This window comes from Octopus bimaculoides, chromosome 5 (genome assembly GCF_046866305.1).
Source record: "Octopus bimaculoides isolate indiv1 chromosome 5, ASM4686630v1, whole genome shotgun sequence".
NCBI lineage: Eukaryota > Metazoa > Mollusca > Cephalopoda > Octopoda > Octopodidae > Octopus > Octopus bimaculoides.
Window position 1 is genome coordinate 94,517,077 of NC_142932.1, and position 19,605 is coordinate 94,536,681.

The 19,605-nt window shown below is 35.1% G+C and overlaps 1 long non-coding RNA gene across 1 annotated transcript; it reads left to right on the forward strand.

Moving 5' to 3' along the window:
• The first annotated feature begins 411 nt into the window (after positions 1 to 411).
• On the forward strand, positions 412 to 11,625 carry LOC149135649 (uncharacterized). The gene is made up of 3 exons (XR_016241960.1): positions 412 to 945; positions 1,525 to 1,704; positions 11,411 to 11,625. It is a non-coding gene; the product is annotated as an uncharacterized LOC149135649 (long non-coding RNA).
• The last annotated feature ends 7,980 nt before the right edge of the window (positions 11,626 to 19,605 follow it).

Consider the following 19,605-nt stretch of genomic DNA (forward strand, 5'->3'; position numbering starts at 1 on the left):
TTTGGAACACTTAGTATTTTTTTGTTTTTGTCACAAATTGTGGAGATGCACTGATGTCTACCTGTTTTGCAATGACTTGTTATTCACTATACACATTTGTTCTATTAATATCTTTATATCACCATATTGCAAAGTCTTTTCTAGTGTTAAGAAATATCCATCGTCGTCATTTTCTGTATCATATAGATATCATAAAGGAAGCCAAATAACTAAATGTACAAGCGTATTTGTTCAGCTGATTTATTGTCGAGTCCCAAACTGCAAAATAAGAATTTACCTTGAACTTTAGCTTGAGATTCACTTCCTTCGTTTTATATAGATTCACTCTGATTAAAATTTTGCTGATCTGCCAAATTCTGTTGTAGGTGTATTTCTGCTAACGTTTTTTTATATATTCTCATTATTCCTACTTTTTACAAGATACATTTTTTATTTCTTGTAGTTATTCAACGGCATAATAAATATCGAATTCCTTCTCTTGTTTGCTACCTTGATCTCAAGTATAGTAACATACAAAAACAACGAAGAAAATGATAACTTGATGTCGGAAATGTTATTTACAAATACAGTATCTCAAAATCTGAAAAAATTTCCTGATAATCTTATGAGAGAAATATCCTCAGATGTTTCATTATGGCATTAAATATACTACCAAATTGATAGCGAAAAGTTTTCACAGTTCTAATATAGTTTTCCTGTCTTGTATCACTTAATAAGCCTTCTATGTCAGTTTTGGGATATGACGTTTCAGAATCTCCTTGTGGCGTGTTGAAGTTGCAAAGTACACATAAACATGTTGTACCAGATAAAAGAATGGTATTACCATTAGGCAGACTTTTGGCAGCATCATTAGCAACCAAATTTGAAAAAAAAGTGCATTCTAAAGTGTGCGAAGCATCGTTCTTTCATTTCGTAAGCTGTTTGTGGAAGAAGTTACCATCTCAGGTTTCGTTGACACTTATAATTTGTCTGCCTTTAACAAATAGTTGTTCTGCCATTTCACTGACCGTGAATAACCTAATTTTTTTCTCTCACTGCAATGTTAGTGGACAGGCTTGGCTTCGGTTGTCTATATGTATGTCCGTGTGTGTGTGTGTGTGTGTGTGTGAGAGAGAGAGAGAGAGAGAGAGAGAGAGAGAGAGTGTGTGTGTGTATACACGCACACATACACTTACATGTGTGTGTACATGCGTGTGCATACGCAGTGAATATCGAAATCTTATTATTTCTATAATTAAATATTATTAGGAATTGTATTAAAAAATTGTAAAAACATTTTGGCATTGTAGAAGTATAATCAATTTATTGCACACAACTTATAACAAAAAAATTTAATATGGAACCCAAAGGGTCATGTGGACCCTGGATGAGGTCAGAACCACAGATCTAGGTACATGAACACTGGCTCGGGAACGAAATTTGCCTAGGGGGTGCAAACCCAGGTTCAAAATTTTTTGCAAAATTTTATTGTTTTTTTTTTGTCTTTGTTCTTTAAGAAATCTATCTTCAAGTTACTTTTTACAGATCACATTTTATGCACTGTTTTTTAAACCCGAGAAAAGTAAATAGGCGTGCAAAGTTTGATTTTGCACCCCACAGAAATTTAAAGGAGTGCGCTTGAACCCGCTGCATCCCCTGTTCCTGAGCCCATGCACATGAGAATGCCCAGAGAAAATCATCAGAATGATCCGGAACAAGCAAGAGGTGAGAAAGATTTGTATGAATGTCGAATCGCTGGCAAATTAATACCAAATTAATTTATTAAGCCCTGTACTAATAATAGCTTCATTAAACGGCAATGGAAGATTAGATTTAATTTGCCTCCCATAAGGAATTTTCCAAAGAATTCTAGGTATTACTCTATTATCAACTCACACACGGTTAGGATTGGTTTTTCCAACAAAAAAATCTCTTACAGATTATCTCCTCACATAATATTAGCCTGTTAAATAGGGATACATTTACTAATACTAACATTAATTTAGCTAATACCATCCATCGCCCTAGAAATATTAATAACAAGATTATTGTATCTGAAGTCAATTACAACAGAATCAAGTTTATGTCAAGTAACTCTAAAATTAAAAATTCTATATACCAGTGTAAAATTACTTCAGGGAATAATGTATTTTTTAATACAGGCAGTTCATCTCAGTTATCTAAAAGAATTTCTAATCAATACTCTACATTTAGGGATAGTAATAAACGTAACAGTACAGGGCTTAGTAAATTAATTTGGTATCTAAAAGACCACAATAAACAATTTAATTTAGGTTGGTTGATTCTCTCAATTTCGATCCCTTATGATAAAGGCAAGGAATTCTGTCTTTGTAATTCTGAACTATCTTTTATTCTTTTCTCTAAAAATCCCCTTGTAAACACAGTTATAGAGCGTGCATACCAATGTAAACATTGGCAGAAACACACCTTTAGTTCATATAAGTGATATTTATCATTATGTATAATTCAAACAATAATTTTCTTCTTACATTTCATGTATGTATGTATATATATGCATACACACACTTATCTCATATTTAATTCCCGCTCATCTCGCTTTTAGGCCAACAAATGTGACAAAAACAAAATCAATCAATAGTGCATAATATGCATATCATAATACGAGAAAAGACGAGATAGATAATTATGTTGCAGAAATAAAACCATTTCATGTTTCAGTTGGAAAGCTGAAGAACCTAACTCTTTGGCGCTTCTTCCACTGACTACATTAAGAAAATTACTGAGCCTGCATATTTTTTATTCTACACTCACGCCAACTCACGTGACAAGTCATAATACTACACGATCCTTTCCTCTTCTGCCTCTTCATCCATCTCTTCTCGTCACATTAAGTGATCTCATCCGTCTTCTTTATTACAAAGTTTCGTATCTTTAATTGGATTAAGAAATTTTGTCTGAGTTGCCCCTCGGCTTCCCCAGATTTTAGCATCATGGGCGATTTTGCGAAGCGCCAACTAATTTCGCTGAAAGTAAAATCATATCTCCTTTATGAGAAGAATTTTACCCCACTTGTTCTCAAGCTGCAGGGATGCTGTCTCAATGAAGTTGGAAAATGCAAAATGGAATGTTGATGAACTAATGGGAACAATACAAATAGAAGACGCTAAAAGTAACAATATTAATTTTGTCGTTAAAAGTAATAATAGTATTTCAGAAGAAAAACTACAAATTTTTCAGACCAAGTGAAAAAAAAAAAAATATATATATATATAAAGGTTTGATAACAATTGCATAATCATATCCACCCAAGACCTCACAAAAATTAATTGAACTAAGAAAATAGAGGTTTACAATAATCAAAATCCTTATAATGAGGTTCGACCAATGATTCAACAAATTGATGTGTTTCCTATTTGCCCTGCGAATCTTCTAAAAACAAATTAGATAACTAGGATTGATTAAGAATGGAATATTTATATTTAAAAACGACTGGTCTGTTTTTGGCATCGAGGACACAGAGTAGCGCCCATAACTCTACCAGAAGTGATTTACACTGTCATTATTTATGAGATATTTTCGTTATGGGTTATCTAGGCTTAAATACCTGAATATCGGGTCCACAAGCTTTTTCGTTCCAGGAGGTCACATGACTTCGTGATTAAACGAACCTGTTGTTTGTATTGGTCGGCTTCCAGCCGTCCAGTCGTGTTGGCGCAACAGTTCATTTTTCCTTACGCGGGAAATTAACTACCAGCTCCTGGGAGCCTACTATTCTCTATAAAGACAGCAGTTCTCGTCTACTCTAGGTCTTTGGCACACGCCACTGACCACACGCAACTCGTCCCGGCAACGATGTGTCAGACACCAGCCAGTCCACGTTTTCATCTACACCAGACACTTGTCTACATCGTTGCTGTATGACCAGCACACAAGCAACAGACCAACGGCTGCTTCTACACACCACCATACAGTACGTCAAATTTGTCTACAAGACCAAACAGTCCAGCCTAACCACGAAGTCTCTCACACATCTTTGTTGTAACCTGTTATGTTATTTTATTTCATGTATGACAATCATTGTATTTTATAACGGAGAATAAATCGTCGCTTACCAGTTCAGTTTCAATCTCACATTTTCCACAATTCCCTTATTACCCATTTTTGTTATAGATAACTAGGATTGATTAAGAGTGAAATATTTATATTTAAAAATGACTGGTCTGTTTTTATCCCTTTTTAACATGACATCGAGGACACAGAGTAGCGTCCATGACTTTTTCAGGGCCTCCGAGATTGGTAAAGGCAAGTATCTTCAGAGGCCCTTCTTGAATACTTGCAACAAAATACATTTCTCTAAAGAGAAGTCAGCGTATTAAGTATTTCATCTCAAAAGCGGAAAAGTCCCTTCGACAAGCTTCCACTCAGTTTCTGCTTGCCAAATCCCACTCGCAAAACTTTGGCCAATGCGAGACTTTGGTAGACTATGCACAAAATAGTTCGCGGTTGGACTGAACCTGAAGATACGTAGTTACAGAGTAAAGTTCTTAATCACTTAGCTATACGTGCATCTTAGTAAAGAACTGGTAAGTTTAATCATCTTAGGAAGATATATTTAAAATCTATATTTACTCCCTTTCATTAGTAACAAACGTTGACTGATCAATGTGGATGGAATGCATCTGTGAAAGGAAATCTAAAAGACATTATAAGTAAAATAGTGTCGAAGCAGATTAATATTCTGATATGGTTCAAAGATTAAAGGATAAAGAAAAGAAGAAATAATTACAGTGGCCAACTTTTGAAACAGAGACCTTAGTTTAATTAATGGAGTGATAAAAAAATGTCCAGATATGTTTTTAATAAATATTATCCTTATCATACTGTTGTCAAGTGGGAGGAATATGATTATAATAAACTATACTGGGTCCTGTTGAACTTTCGACACTGTTCAACGTCTCCATATAGTTTATTGAGTCGGGGACCATTCAATATCCACTTTCCAAATGTATGCCATTATTTCATTTCTCCTATTGTTCTCCGACGATGATTCCCCATCCACCTGGCATTAACGCTGGTTGTAAGTTCATTAAAAGGGCAGACATTTACAAGCCACAGACCACACAAGTATACACCGACATATACGCACATGAATACACAATATAAACATACGGCTCGATACACAGTGATGCGCGTGAATAAGCGCGCATACACGTGTACAAACATATATACACACATGTATAACAGTCGCATAACATTCACTCATACACACACACACACACACACACACACACACACACACACACACACACACACACACACACAGAGATTTTTTCCCTCACAATGACAAATCAAAATATATTCCATACATATCCATGTTCATTAATCTATAATATTATTCAGCCACGTCTCAGCATGTGACACTATAACTATGGAACGAAATCGAAAACAATCAATTATACATATAACGTTTATATTATTTATATCATTCGTAAGACATTTGACTGGGAAATAAACATTTTAAATTAAGTAACACACACACACACACACACACACACACACACACACACACACACACACACACACAAAAGTATACGTGCTCATTTATTTCGATATATGTGTATGTGTGTACATGCTTGCCCGTGCGTGTATGTGTGCGCGTATATGTGCACAAACGCATACGCACTGGCACAATAAATCCTCATTTTAACGAGCTAAAAAGGCACAAAGTTAATACTGAAAGTCCATTACATTGAAGGTATAAAAGCCTTGTAATGTCTTTAATGTTCAAAAACAAACAAAAAAGAAAAACAAAAGAATCAAAAAAGAACTTAAATGCTATAGATACTATTGTTCAATATAGAATTAGGATCTATTTTAAAACGGGGGCCACATTTTTCATTAATGTTTTACGTAGTGTTTTTGGTACGGAAAGACTTTCAAACTTCGTATACTTATCTATTTTGTGTTATAGAACAGAAAAATATTTTTGTATTCGAATTTATTTCATGTAAAAAATTGTCTTATTTCGATAATTTCAACCAATCACTGACAAGTATTCAGTTGTTTATATTTACTCATTTGGCTGATTAAGCGATGTAAAGCGTATTTAATCTCCATACCTTCGTTTTATTTGCTTTTTTCATTTTAAATTTGCTTTAGCCCTAACCTTAATCCTAACCCTAACCCTAACCCTAACCCTAGGGTTAGGGTTAGGGTTAGGGTTAGGGTTAATTGTTTCAGAATCGTTTGTTTATGTAGTCGGCACTTAATGTATATCGGCTGAATGGACGTCAGTGATTGGTTGAAATTACAGAAATACGACAACTTTAACATGGAATAACTTATGGATTTCTTTTTTTTTTTTAAGAAGACTAAGAGAAAAAGATGTTTTATATGACACATTCTACCAGTGTTCCAAGTTTCAAAGTGTTTCGTTAATGAAAAATGTGGCCCCCGTTTTAAAAAAGATCCTAGAATTATTAAATGGTAATAAAATTTATGTTATCTTTATTTACTATTTTTATAGTGAGTTAAAGAGTATTTTGCTGTAACTATAGTGATAACAATCTTTGGCCTTTCTTTTGTGTCTAGGTGGAGGTGAAGGGGACCTTAGATTCTGATATGCGTATAAATAGAAGCACTGGCGTTGTTGGTCTGCTTTTAAACAGTTACGATGTTGGCTTACCCACACGTGTGCCCGTTTCGACTTTGTTTACTCATAACGTCCAGAAAAATGGATATTTTTGAATATTTTCTACAAATACGCTTTAGGTGGTGTAGATTACGACTGTATCGGAATTTGTTGCGAAAAAAACTTTTCCGAGGGTGAGTTTCGGAAAATTCACACGAGTCGGCTTTGTTTCCTCACAACCTTTAGAAAAATTGGCATATTTTCATGAAGTTCTCTATAAATACCTTTCAGATGGTGCAGATTACGATTATATCGGAATTCAATATGGAAAAAAAAGAGAAGAAGAAATTAGTGGATTCGAACACATAGATACTGACACACAAAACGAAGGCATGTGAGTTAATGGTTAGGATATTCGGCTTACGATCATAAGTTCATGAGTTCGATACTTGGCAACGCGTTGTGTCCTTGAGCAAGACTCTACTCTTTATATCACGTGCCTCCAGTCCACTCAGCCCGTAAAAATGAGTTGTACCTGTACTTCAAGGGGCCAGCCTTGTCACACGTGTCATGTTGAATCTCCTTAAGAACTACCTTATGAGCATACGTATCTGTGGAGAGCCCAGCTACTTGCATGTTAATCTCACGAGCAGGTTGTTCCGTTGATCGGAGCAACTGAAACCTTCGTTACCGTAACAGGCGGAGTGCCAACAGTATCACATCACATATATCTACAAAATGAAACCTGCAATTTCTAATAGAATTGTGATGTGTGTCAGTATATATATGTAAGTGCTCAACAATTTTATTTTTCACATTAAAATCCGATGTTAATCCTAATCTACAACAGGTGAAAAGCATTTGTAGAAAATTTCATAAAAGATACGCATTTTTCTGAAATTTATGCTGAAACAAAGCCAACTCATGTGAATTCTTCAAAATTTCTCTCCCCACTCTTGGAAAAAAGCATTTCGCAACAAATTCCAATTTAATAGTAATCTACACCATCTGAAGCTTATTTGTAGTAAATTTCATTGAAAAATATCCATTTTTCTGGAAGTTATGAGGAAACAAAATCATAGTTATGTAGGCATCTCTACGATATTGTCCATTTATATGTTTTTTGATGTAATTGCTGGCATTGAAAAATAACATTTGATCTTTTATTCAATTGTCATTTTCATCGGGTATCGGTGATGCAGAATTTTGCACGTCGCAGTTTTCGTACTTTTTTTTTGCACCAATTTCAAAGTATGAATATCCCTTTTAATCTTGCACCAAATAATACGGTTTTTACCCGAACTGCATATATTTTTGTGTTGACAACTGAATTTGTCTCGTGGGGGTGGGGGGGGATTTCTGCAATGTAGTCGCTAGTCAACCATTCGTGCGAACATTTGCAATACATTCCTAATAGATTAATGTATTATTTTACACAGGTAATCTTCAATGTTTTCGTCATTTGTTTTTGATTTATTTCATTATTTCATAGTTGTCACTGGATATTTTCGCAGCAGTGAAGAAGCGAAGTCTTTCTCTTGTTTGTTGTTGTTGCTGAGTAACTCCGATGAGCTTTGGTTAAATATATATGTGACACCTTAGATGTCACTCACTGTATTGTACTAACTGTATTGTACTCACTGTATTTTACTCACTGTATTGTACCTAAGTGGTCTCTCAATTCTGTTTCAATCAATTTTAAATGTCACATATAATTGATCAGTGTTTCGTTTCTTACAGTTTATTGGCCAAATTTTTCACTGATTGTTGATGTTGTTGTGTAATCTCTGTCTGCTCTGAATAGAACGAAAGGATACAATTCACAAACCCAGCGTTCGTAACACCATGTTTTTCCCCCTGGCTGATGACCACGCTATTTGAGACTACTGTTGTTGATACTATTTTTAGGTGGATGAACTTTTACGCTTGTCTGGTTTTAGTGTTCTAGAACAGTATTCTTAAAATGATGTTGTTCAGGATGTTATAGATGTACGGGGTGTTTAGGGGTGATTTCTTAGGTAGGGACATGCATATTGTTGGTTGGATTTTGCTACGCTTCTATACAAGATAATGAAGGAGATACAATGATATCAGTTCATCTACACGAATCTCCCTCAAACTTAATCATTCCCGAATTTCGGCTAAATCTGCCATCAAACCATTTCTTATAGTAAAATTTAAAAAAAAAATGAATCATAAGGCCCGAAATTTTTAAGGAGCTGGGGCAAGTCAATTAGTTCGATCCCAGTACGCACCTAGTACTTGATTTATCGACCCCGAAAGGCAAAGTCGACCTCGGCGGAATTTGAATTCAGAACGTAAAGACAGGCGAAATATCGTTATGCATTTTACCCGGCGTGCTAACGTTTCTGCCAGCTCAACGCCTTATCTTATTGGAATATTAAATCGCGAATACAACATTTTCTACAAAAGACGTGAATGGTCATCGGCGGAAAGGCCAATTGAATGATGAAGCGTTGTAATTGAAATTGTAAGCAATATGACGACTGTTGCATGGTGGGAGTACATGATTGCCATAGTAGTCATAATGGAGTTGTGGGAATTGAAGTGGTGTACATATTATGAGTTACATTGAATGAGACGAAGCGAGGATATCTGTGGTGGCAAATAATGCGATACAATATGAGACTTGGTGTAAGTGTTATAAATTAATGACAGTCCTTGTGGCATGAAAGCTGATGTAGTAGTTACATGGTATTTGTACTGATGTAATTGTGAGATATGTGGTGGTAATTGGAGTAGTTAGATCGTAGCTTTTATCTCAACTTTGCAAGTAGTTATATGAAAATGTTTGAAACGTTGTGCTGTGTAGAGTGTCTTTGTGTGACGGTGTCCGCAGCGGTGTGTATAGTGAAAATTATGATAGTGTAGTTGTGTTTAAATGGATTATAGTCAGAGCTGGCACAAGGTACCGTCAACTCGGGCAGTCGCCCAGGACGTCACATGCTAGGGTGCGTAATGTATGTGCTTCGGATCTTTCATTTACAAAGAGCATCAACGTTCATCACGTTTGGAGTGCCAGTAACCTGGTTATAATAGTGTGATAGTTTCTAAAGAGCGCCAAGGGAATTGAAAACTAACGCGTATTTCAAAGGTGTAGTAAGGAGATCGAATTTTATGAATGAAACATGTTGATTTTTTGCTAAAATGAATTGGATTAAATGTCAGGAATATAAACAGAAAGACAAAAAAAAAAAAATGCCTGTTCATGGCATTGTATCTCAAAGATAAAAACTTATGAATAGCAGAAATAATCGAAAGCAAGACCTGCATACTAAAAGCCAATGATATATAGGTTGTGTGTATACATATGCTCACCTGAGTGTGTATGCGAGTGTGTATTCGAGTATGTATGTGTGTATGTGTGTGTGTGTGTATGTATGTATGTATGTATATATGTATGTATGCAGGCATGTATGTATATATGTATGTATATGTATATATGTGTGTGTATGTATATTTATATATATATATATATATATATATATATATATATATATATATATATATTAATAAATTATATATATATATATATATATATATATATTAATAAATTATATATATATATATATATATATATATATATATATATATATATATATATATATATATATATTAATAAATTATATATATATATATATATATATATATATATATATATATATATATATATATATATATTTATACACGCACACACACACACACACACACACACACACATATATACATACATATATATATTTAACATACTTTTATACTTACTGTCATGTAAATAAACTACAAATAAGGATATGAAAATAAGAGATGGCGATAATGATGATGACAATGTTTATGAAGAAAATATGGACATTGGTCATTTAGTTGTATTTGTTAATGATGGCGTTAATATTGATTTTAAATTTTGGTACAAGGTCAGCAAGTTCGAGCAAGGGGACTAATCAATTTAGTCGACTATAGTGCTCAACTTGTACTTATTTTAATCGATCCAAAAGGATAGAAAGCAAAGTCGACCTCGGCGGAATTCGATCTCAGAAAGCTAAGACGGGCGAAATGCCGCTAAGCGTCTTGTCTGGCGTGCTGACGATCTTGCCAGTTCGTCGCCGTAAAATGATGGCATTAATAATATTGGCAACGAGAATGATGACACTGACACTGATGATAATAGTAATAATGACTGATAGCGACGACGATGATGATATACTAATATTGAATGAACATTTCATGTATCACACAGCATCTGCAGTATAGGGGGTTCCTATAAGGTTGTTATCCACCCCTGATTGGAACTCTCCCGTATGACATGTACGCATGCTCAGTGACTTGCTTTAACAGTTGCGATCAGCTGAATGCACATTGCCAGTGACCTTTGACATAATTACCCACACTCTGTGGTCAGGATTCTTTTTTTGGTTTGATGTCGGTATCGAAGGGATTACCAGACACCGGACAATACAGTGAGAGCAGCTATCACTCACATCGTGGTATTCGATGCTGTGTACGTGTCTGTCGTGGTAAAATATGCCACTCCTTAACTGTTGCTTTGCTTTCATCCGTAGCACGAGGTAATTATGTCATTATCTGTGAAATTCGGCAACTTACAAAGATCTTTAGATCAGGCAATACTTCACCGAGAGGAGATATAAGCTTCTGCTTATTCCTGTCTGAAGTATCGTCCGATACTTCAGACTTTATCGTCCGATGAATTTACTTTGTTGACATTCTTCATCGACAGAGTCAAGTCCGCCTTTCTTCCAGTAACATACTGTCTATATAATCTTAAATATTTCTTTAACTCAGGCACAGTAAGTACTTCGATAGCTGAATCATCAAGCTGCTTTATATCCATGATAAGACGTAAAACAATAACAATGGCGTGGGTAATCTCCGGAAGTTTAATTATCTACATGGAGCGCCGCCTAGCCAAGGGAGATAACCTACTTATAGGAAAGCCCTATAGCACAACACATTGGTCTGTAAAGTGGTTCAAATTGAGTGTATAACTTCAAAATAACTCTTATGAACTATTCAAGAGGTTAATAAATTCTCAAATAATTTTCATTTTACTTACTTTTTCAATTACTTGCTTATAATACGTTGGTTGCATTTAAGTAAAATAAAAGAATGAAAGTGTGTCTTCGAACCACAGTGAAAAATCTCTAACAAATATAACTAAATTATGAGTATATTATTGTTATATATTCACTGGACCTTTAAGTCATGATAAACTGATTTAACATCATTCTTGAAAAGTTTGTTTCCACAAATTTGGTGTAGATTGATTAAATTATTACAATTTAAACCTCATTGACACTTTACAAAATAAAAAATGAGATCATTACAAGCCTTGGCAAAAATTAAGCTTGAAGTAACCCTTGATATAGAAATTACTGAGAATTGTGACTGAGTGACTGGTTGTCACTTGATTGAGGAAAATGGAAATAATTTGAAAGAGACCGATTAAACATGTTAGCAGACTCATGTATGTGAGTACTAAGTTATTGCAGCAAACGTTAGTATCATTGTTAGATCGATCAACATTGTTAAAACAAACGTCTTTCATTTTCAAGTAATTATAATTGATCGACACTTATCATACTGGGCATTTTCGTGGATGGAGAAGTGAAAAAATAACTTTCAAGCAATAATTTCAATAGTTAAGTGCTCCGAAATAGTGCATCAAAAAAGATATATATCCGACTGTCGTTATACCTCAGTCAAGCGATTTAACTCATCTGTTAGAAATGGAAAGCAAATGACAGAATCATGTATATCTTCATTATATATTACTTACGACAATACATATATTAAACAGTGTCGTTCAATAACTTACAAATGTGTGCCTGTATGCATGTATTCATGTTGGTATCTGCCGAGGTTTGATAGTACACGTGCGTGTGTTCACCATCTGCATGTGGAGATCATAATCGTCTAAGTAGAGAATGGATCTCCATAGGTAGTTAGAGCACCATAAATGTATGTATATTTTGATACATATGTATATGTATATGTATATACACACACACACACACACACACACACACACACACACATATATATATATATATATATATACATACATATATATATACATACATATATCTATCTATCTATCTATCTATCTATCTATCTATCTATCTGTCTGTCTGTCTGTCTGTCTGCCTGCCTGCCTGCCTGCCTGTCTGTCTGTCTGTCTGTCTGTCTGTCTGTCTATCTATCTATCTATACATACATACATACAAACATACATATATATATATATACACGCGCACACACACATATATATATGTATATATATATATATATATACACACATATATATATATACACACACACATATATATATATATACATACAAATATATACTTTATATATATATATAAACACACACATAAATATTTATATTTATATATATTGTTTCTTAAAAGTGAAGAAACTATCTGTCTGTCTGTCTGTCTGCCTGCCTGCCTGCCTGCCTGTCTGTCTGTCTGTCTGTCTGTCTGTCTGTCTATCTATCTATCTATACATACATACATACAAACATACATATATATATATATACACGCGCACACACACATATATATATGTATATATATATATATATATACACACATATATATATATACACACACACATATATATATATATACATACAAATATATACTTTATATATATATATAAACACACACATAAATATTTATATTTATATATATTGTTTCTTAAAAGTGAAGAAACTATCTATAAGTAATCGTAACAATATAGTGCATTGGCACTATATTAAACTGCTTTCACTTTCTTGTCTGTCCATTTGTTGTAGAGTCAAACGGACACGGACAAAATGATGAAGTGACGAGTCTCTTGCATTTGTAACTAGTTGAATAATGTGGTTTTTCCATGTTTCTTGTTTACAAGAAAAATACATTACACACAACATGAGGAATTAGGAACCAGCATTATAGTGTTTATGTTGCTCCATTCTTCACGTATTACAAATTTGCAATCCAGTATCAATTAAATTAAATACACATGCATATATTACAACATTACGCCACTGGAAGAAAATACTCACTATCATCAAAATGAAAGGCGTTTGCTTACGAGCTAAATCCAAAAGAGATCGGAGCTATCTTTCTAATGTTAGTGGTGAGAGACTCTCAAGAGAGCTGAACAGCAGATGGTCTTCAGAGAACCCGTCTCAGGCAAGTGCTTCGGCCATTAACTTCTTACTCTCTAAGTGAGGCAAGTCGCATTCAGGTCATGACATTTGGGTACCCTACTGTTGGCACTTTTTAGCCATTTGAATATCGGGGACTTGTACATTTAAACTGCTTGCAGATTTCATCTAGTTGTAACTCTTCTCCGTTGACTTAGCTTTCAAACTTGTACTTAAAGAAAAAATAACGTTGATAGTCATGGTAGCGGTGAAACGTCAACACCATCACAGTGACTCAGTCAGAGTTACTTCTTTTAGATTTAAAATACAAACATACTGACTTCAAACGATATGGATATCGTTTTTGTTCCTCCTCGACCAGATCTAGCTGGAACAACTCTCCGCTGTCTCTGATATTGCCACTAGGACTTTAGTCCTGTTCTTCCCAGAGACTGAGAGTCATTTCATTAGATCGTAAGCAGATTTTCTCACAAGATTTCTGGCTCCAGTCCCTATGGCGAGAACCTTGACCTGGAAGTTGTTTTCCTACATGCTGTTGTCTAGACAGGCATAGTTTTTGGTCTTGAACACCTGTACTTCTTCTGTTCTACTTTCAATCGGCACGGTGAGTTCAATCAAAATCAGTTGCTTTGATGAAATGGAATGAAGTACGATATCTGGCCTCAAGCCACTCTTCCTGATGATTTCTAGTTGTTTTGTTGATCCTGGAAGGTCTGCTGAGCACTTCCAGTCATCCGCACTGCCAAAAAGACTCAATTCCTGCGCCCCGTATGACATAGCTGTTTCTATGATCTGCTGTCTCCTGCCGTGTTGAATGTTGTTGGAGATTCTGGTTTTACTCTTGCCGTACATATCACTTGTACGATCTCCTTATGCACTTGATTGAATCTCTACGTATATCTTCCTTGGGCTAGTGCTATTTTGTAGGAGCCCTGAATGTGTTCCATTGTCTGCCTACCCCGGTAGAGTGGGCATTCAGGATAATCAGATTTGTCCCACTTCATTAGGTTCGTATTCAAAGGCAGGTGGTCATAGACAGATCTGAAGATAAACATTTTTCTGCGAGGTGCTTATGTCACAAGTCGTTCCAGGTGACACCCTGCTTCTGGAGTGCACCTTCCCACGTCGTCCGCTGGTCCTATCAATTCTGTTGTATTGCCTCTCGGATTTGTATGGTTTTCTCTTCCTTTTTCACCTCATGTAATTTAATACTGCCTGTAGGTATAGTATAGCCGAATGGTAAGAAGTTCGCTTCGCCTCAACGATATCTTGGGTTTGATCAGACTGCGTAGCATCTTGGGAAAATGTCATTTTCTACAGTGCCGAACAGATTCATACAAGAGTAAAATTGTGTGGACGGCAACCCGTCGGACGGGTTGTATATGTAATATAAAAAGTCACGCTGATTCAGTCTGAGAATTACATTATAGGTACACGTGTTTGTGGAATACTCAGCCAATTAGAGGTTAATTCAAGAGCATTTAAGTTAATTGATAGAACAACAGAATCCCCATCGACAAATAACAGATCTACTGATCGATTCGCACTTGATTAGCTTGTGTAGAACTCAAATTTTTTAATATTAATTTTGTTCAGGGTCGGATAGGTCGTATCAAATTGGTTTACTAAAGATACACTATATGAAATTGAAAGTCTTTTGTAGTCTCCCAACACAATCTACATATATTTTGCGAAAAATAATTGATTTCTCTTTGACAGCAATCGTACTTAGCTAAACAATTGAATATAGACTTTTGTTCGGCGAAAAGGTTAAATATTAAATTGAAATTGATGAAACTAATTTTTCTGAGTGGTTTTGTGTTGTGCAGTGGTTCTAAATCTTTTTGATTTCGTGTACTGGAGATGAAACGAAATATTCCTCTAGAATACTTCGCGTGAAAAATATACAAAAAAAACCCCTTCGAACTTTAAAGTTCAAAATTCTTTTAAAAACGTTTAAAACTATTGTTTACTTCATTTACTAATCATATATATATGCTTATAAACATGACGAATAGCATGGTTTTCAATATTTTCTAGCAGTCTGGGTTTTCTGAAGCTGTAAATTTCGTTTTAAAATCCGCGCCATACCCAAATACCGCATTGTAACAGAACATTTGAGGACAACCGGACTAGTGTATTGGATATCTATAACCTGCACAGAGGTACATAACACTTGCAAACCAACGAAAGTGTTCCATCGTTACAAAGAATAGAGAAATTTTCTTCTAAGTTGACATTAACATCTTGAAATAGATGAACATACCGGTTTAGGTTGCCCAGAATATAATAAATCAGAAAAGAAGACGAGATCGCTACGGAAAGATTTTCTTGTGCTTTTGACTGGAGAAAAAATCACTCTCACCATTTGTGTTAGGATCAACAGAATTTTCAGAATATTTTGTAAAAACAACAAGGTTATAACTTACAACAAGGAAGCCTGTACCAGGTTACACAACTCGTTAGAAATAGAAACAGAATTTCCTTCAAACAGTCTACTGTCTTAAAAAAAAAGAAAGAATTGGATAATGTACTTCTTGATATTCATAATGATGAGAGAGTCATAGACGGAACATTTTTGATCATAGGTATGCTCGACCAGAGCTAACCTGGAGCTAGTAGCGTATAATTAAGTGATACATACAGATGTATAAAAATTTGGAATCGCAGAACCAATTATATACACAAAAACGTTTGCACATATAACATGTGCAGATGCAATCCCAAACAAGAATAGAAAGACATTTATACAGGTTCTAGGTATTTTCACTCCTGGTAATTTCACTCCCGGTATTTTGACTCCGGTAATTTGACCTCCGGTAATTTAACAGACAGTCAATTTTTCGCCCGATATTCGAAAAAAAAAAAAAGATAAATAAAATAAAACGTTGAATAGAGACAAAATAAAAAGTACAGTAAAACATAAAAAATATTACTAAAAGCTTCAATAATGGTGAAAGTTATGAGCTACAACTCGTAAAAATTCCATCTTATTTTCGGAATTATATCGCTCAATAATTATCTGCAGTCGTTTGTTTATATCTTTATACTTTTTTTTTGGTCTCGCAGATCTCTGAATCTATGGAAATTAATTACTGCATCGTATAGGGAAGAACACTTGGCACAAATGAGAAAGGTTGAATTTGATCAAGGGGAAATCTGTGAGACAAATAAAAGTGTAAAGATATAAACAAACGGCTGCAGATAATTACTGAGCCATATCGTCCCGAAAATAAGATGGATTTTTTTACGAGCAATAGCTCATAACTTTCATCATTATTGAAGCTTTTAGTTATATTTCTATGTTTTACTGTACATTTTATTTTATCTTTATTTAACGTTTTAAATAAGGAGTGAAATTGACTGGCAGTCAAATTACTGGGGTTCAAATTACCGGAGTCAACATACCAGGAGTCAAATTACCGGCTATCATTTACGACACATATATACTCATCTTTCCCTCCGCATATATTAATCCATAACTCAGTTGATGATTAAGCTGTTGTTGACACTCCGTCGCTTACGACGTCGAGGGTTCCAGTTGATCCGATCAACGGAATAGCCTGCTCGTGAAATTAACGTGCTAATGGCTGAGCACTCCACAGACACGTGTACCCTTAACGTAGTTCTCGGGGATGTTCAGCGTGACACAGCTGACCCTTTGAATTACAGGTACAACAGAAACAGGAAGTAATAGTGAGAGAAAGTTGTGGTGGAAGAGTACAGCAGGGTTCACCACCATCCCCTGCCGGAGCCTCATGGAGCTTTAGGTGTTTTCGCTCAATAAACACTCACAACGCCCGGTCTGGGAATCGAAACCGCGATCCTATGACCGCGAGTCCGCTGCCCTAACCACTGGGCCATTGCGCCTCCACCGATGATTAAGCTATAAACAATCAAATCATGAATTTATATATTAAAATTGAGTGTAAACTTTAAAAAAAACATTGACAAAAATATCTAAAAAAATTAATAAGCAGTAAACTAAGTTACTATCAAGGACTGAATTTGTCTATCATTGTCTGTGATTTATGAAATTATGAAAATAATGGAAACTCCGATTAATGACGACAAAACGAGAACATACTATATATTTTTCAAGGTCAATAACAACGTAAATGTAAGGTGATGCAATAAGGAATCGAAATTGGTTAGCAGACTAGATTTATCAAGGATAGTACCAGATGTATTTCCACACAATGTCATAAATTAGTAAGAAAAGAAAATGAGATTGTGTGACATTTATGTTTTTTTTCAAGCTAATTATTCAATTATATCTTACTGTTAAAGTTTCGTTAAAGAGTTAGATGTTATTGACAGTAATTCGAAACTATGACAAACTCAGCACGCCAGAAACTTATTGTTTGCTCTATAGTATTCACAACCTCGCCATAATATAATTGGAAGACAATTCACAATACAAACAGTGGAACAAAAGAGAACATCTGGAGGCGTCAATGTAGGCGGGATTAAGAGGTTAATTGCTAAAATTGAATAAACCCTTGAAATTTCGAAGCAAATCACTGACAAGAGAACCTATAGACATTTTTGTGAATGATCAATGCACAGTATTTTGGTCATTCTACTTGGTCATTATGATGTAATATATTACAACACGCACGAACGTACTCACATAAAAATATCCACACGCACGCACACACACACATACTACAAGTACAAATGCCTACATAATACACACTCGATCGCCCACATTTATTTCCGATGCTACTACCGCTGTTTACAACTTTCTGGTTTCTTTCACTGCTAAAGTACAATGCATGTAATAGGATTACATACATTCTTTAATGTTGTACATACGGGTACTATCGCGCGCGTATGTACTCACGCACACTTCATGTATACACGAATATATACGCACACAGAATGCATTCAAATGAATACGCTCTCATTCTTACTCATTTGTTCTCACCCTTAGTACTTTCTAACAAAAGCATTAGTAGTAGTGAACCACTTCGATTCACTTTATATTGTGAATTATTTTCTGTTAATGAGATATTTCTAGAATGCTTCAGAAGGGTATTGATTAATATTTTATTTCTACTTATTGCGAACAGGCATTCTTATTTCTTCTTGTAATTTGCACTTCAGTCTTTCGCTGGTTGAACTTATTTCGCGTTTGTTTGATCTATTGGCCAACAAAGGTGGGTTAATGTTCAGAGTACCCTTTTCAGGCCGTTCTACACTATCCTGTAAAAATAAATGATTGAAACAGATATGGTTACATTAAAATTGTTCTCCTTCAGATTGGTGGTTGAATGAAAAACCATGGAAGTAAAATCTTTTGGAAATAAAGAGCAATTTGATAGGAGAAAAATATTTCACTTGAGACGTCAAACTGTTATATCGTCTATGTCACCGTCTTGCAGCCTGTATACCGGGTTTTGCACATTTTCTATTGTGGGTATGCTTCAAATCTGGAAAAGAGTTGAAAGATATCCTTATTGGAGTGAGCCATTTTGGTTCTCTATGAATGCCATGTTCATGAAATAATCCTTTAATTTTATCAATTCTCCTCACAACCATCCCTGGGAAGATGGACTTTTAAAGGTCAAAGACTGATTTTGATGCTTCTGTTATGTTTCCGCTGTATTGGTACCACGTCTGGATTGAGCATTCGATTTTTGAGTCACTGTTTTACAGTTTGTGCATGTATTTTATACACGCACATACACACACACATGCGCGCGCGCACACACGCACGCGCGCACGCGCGCACACACACACACACTCACACACACACACACACACACACACACACACACACACACACACACACACACACACACACACACACAAAGAG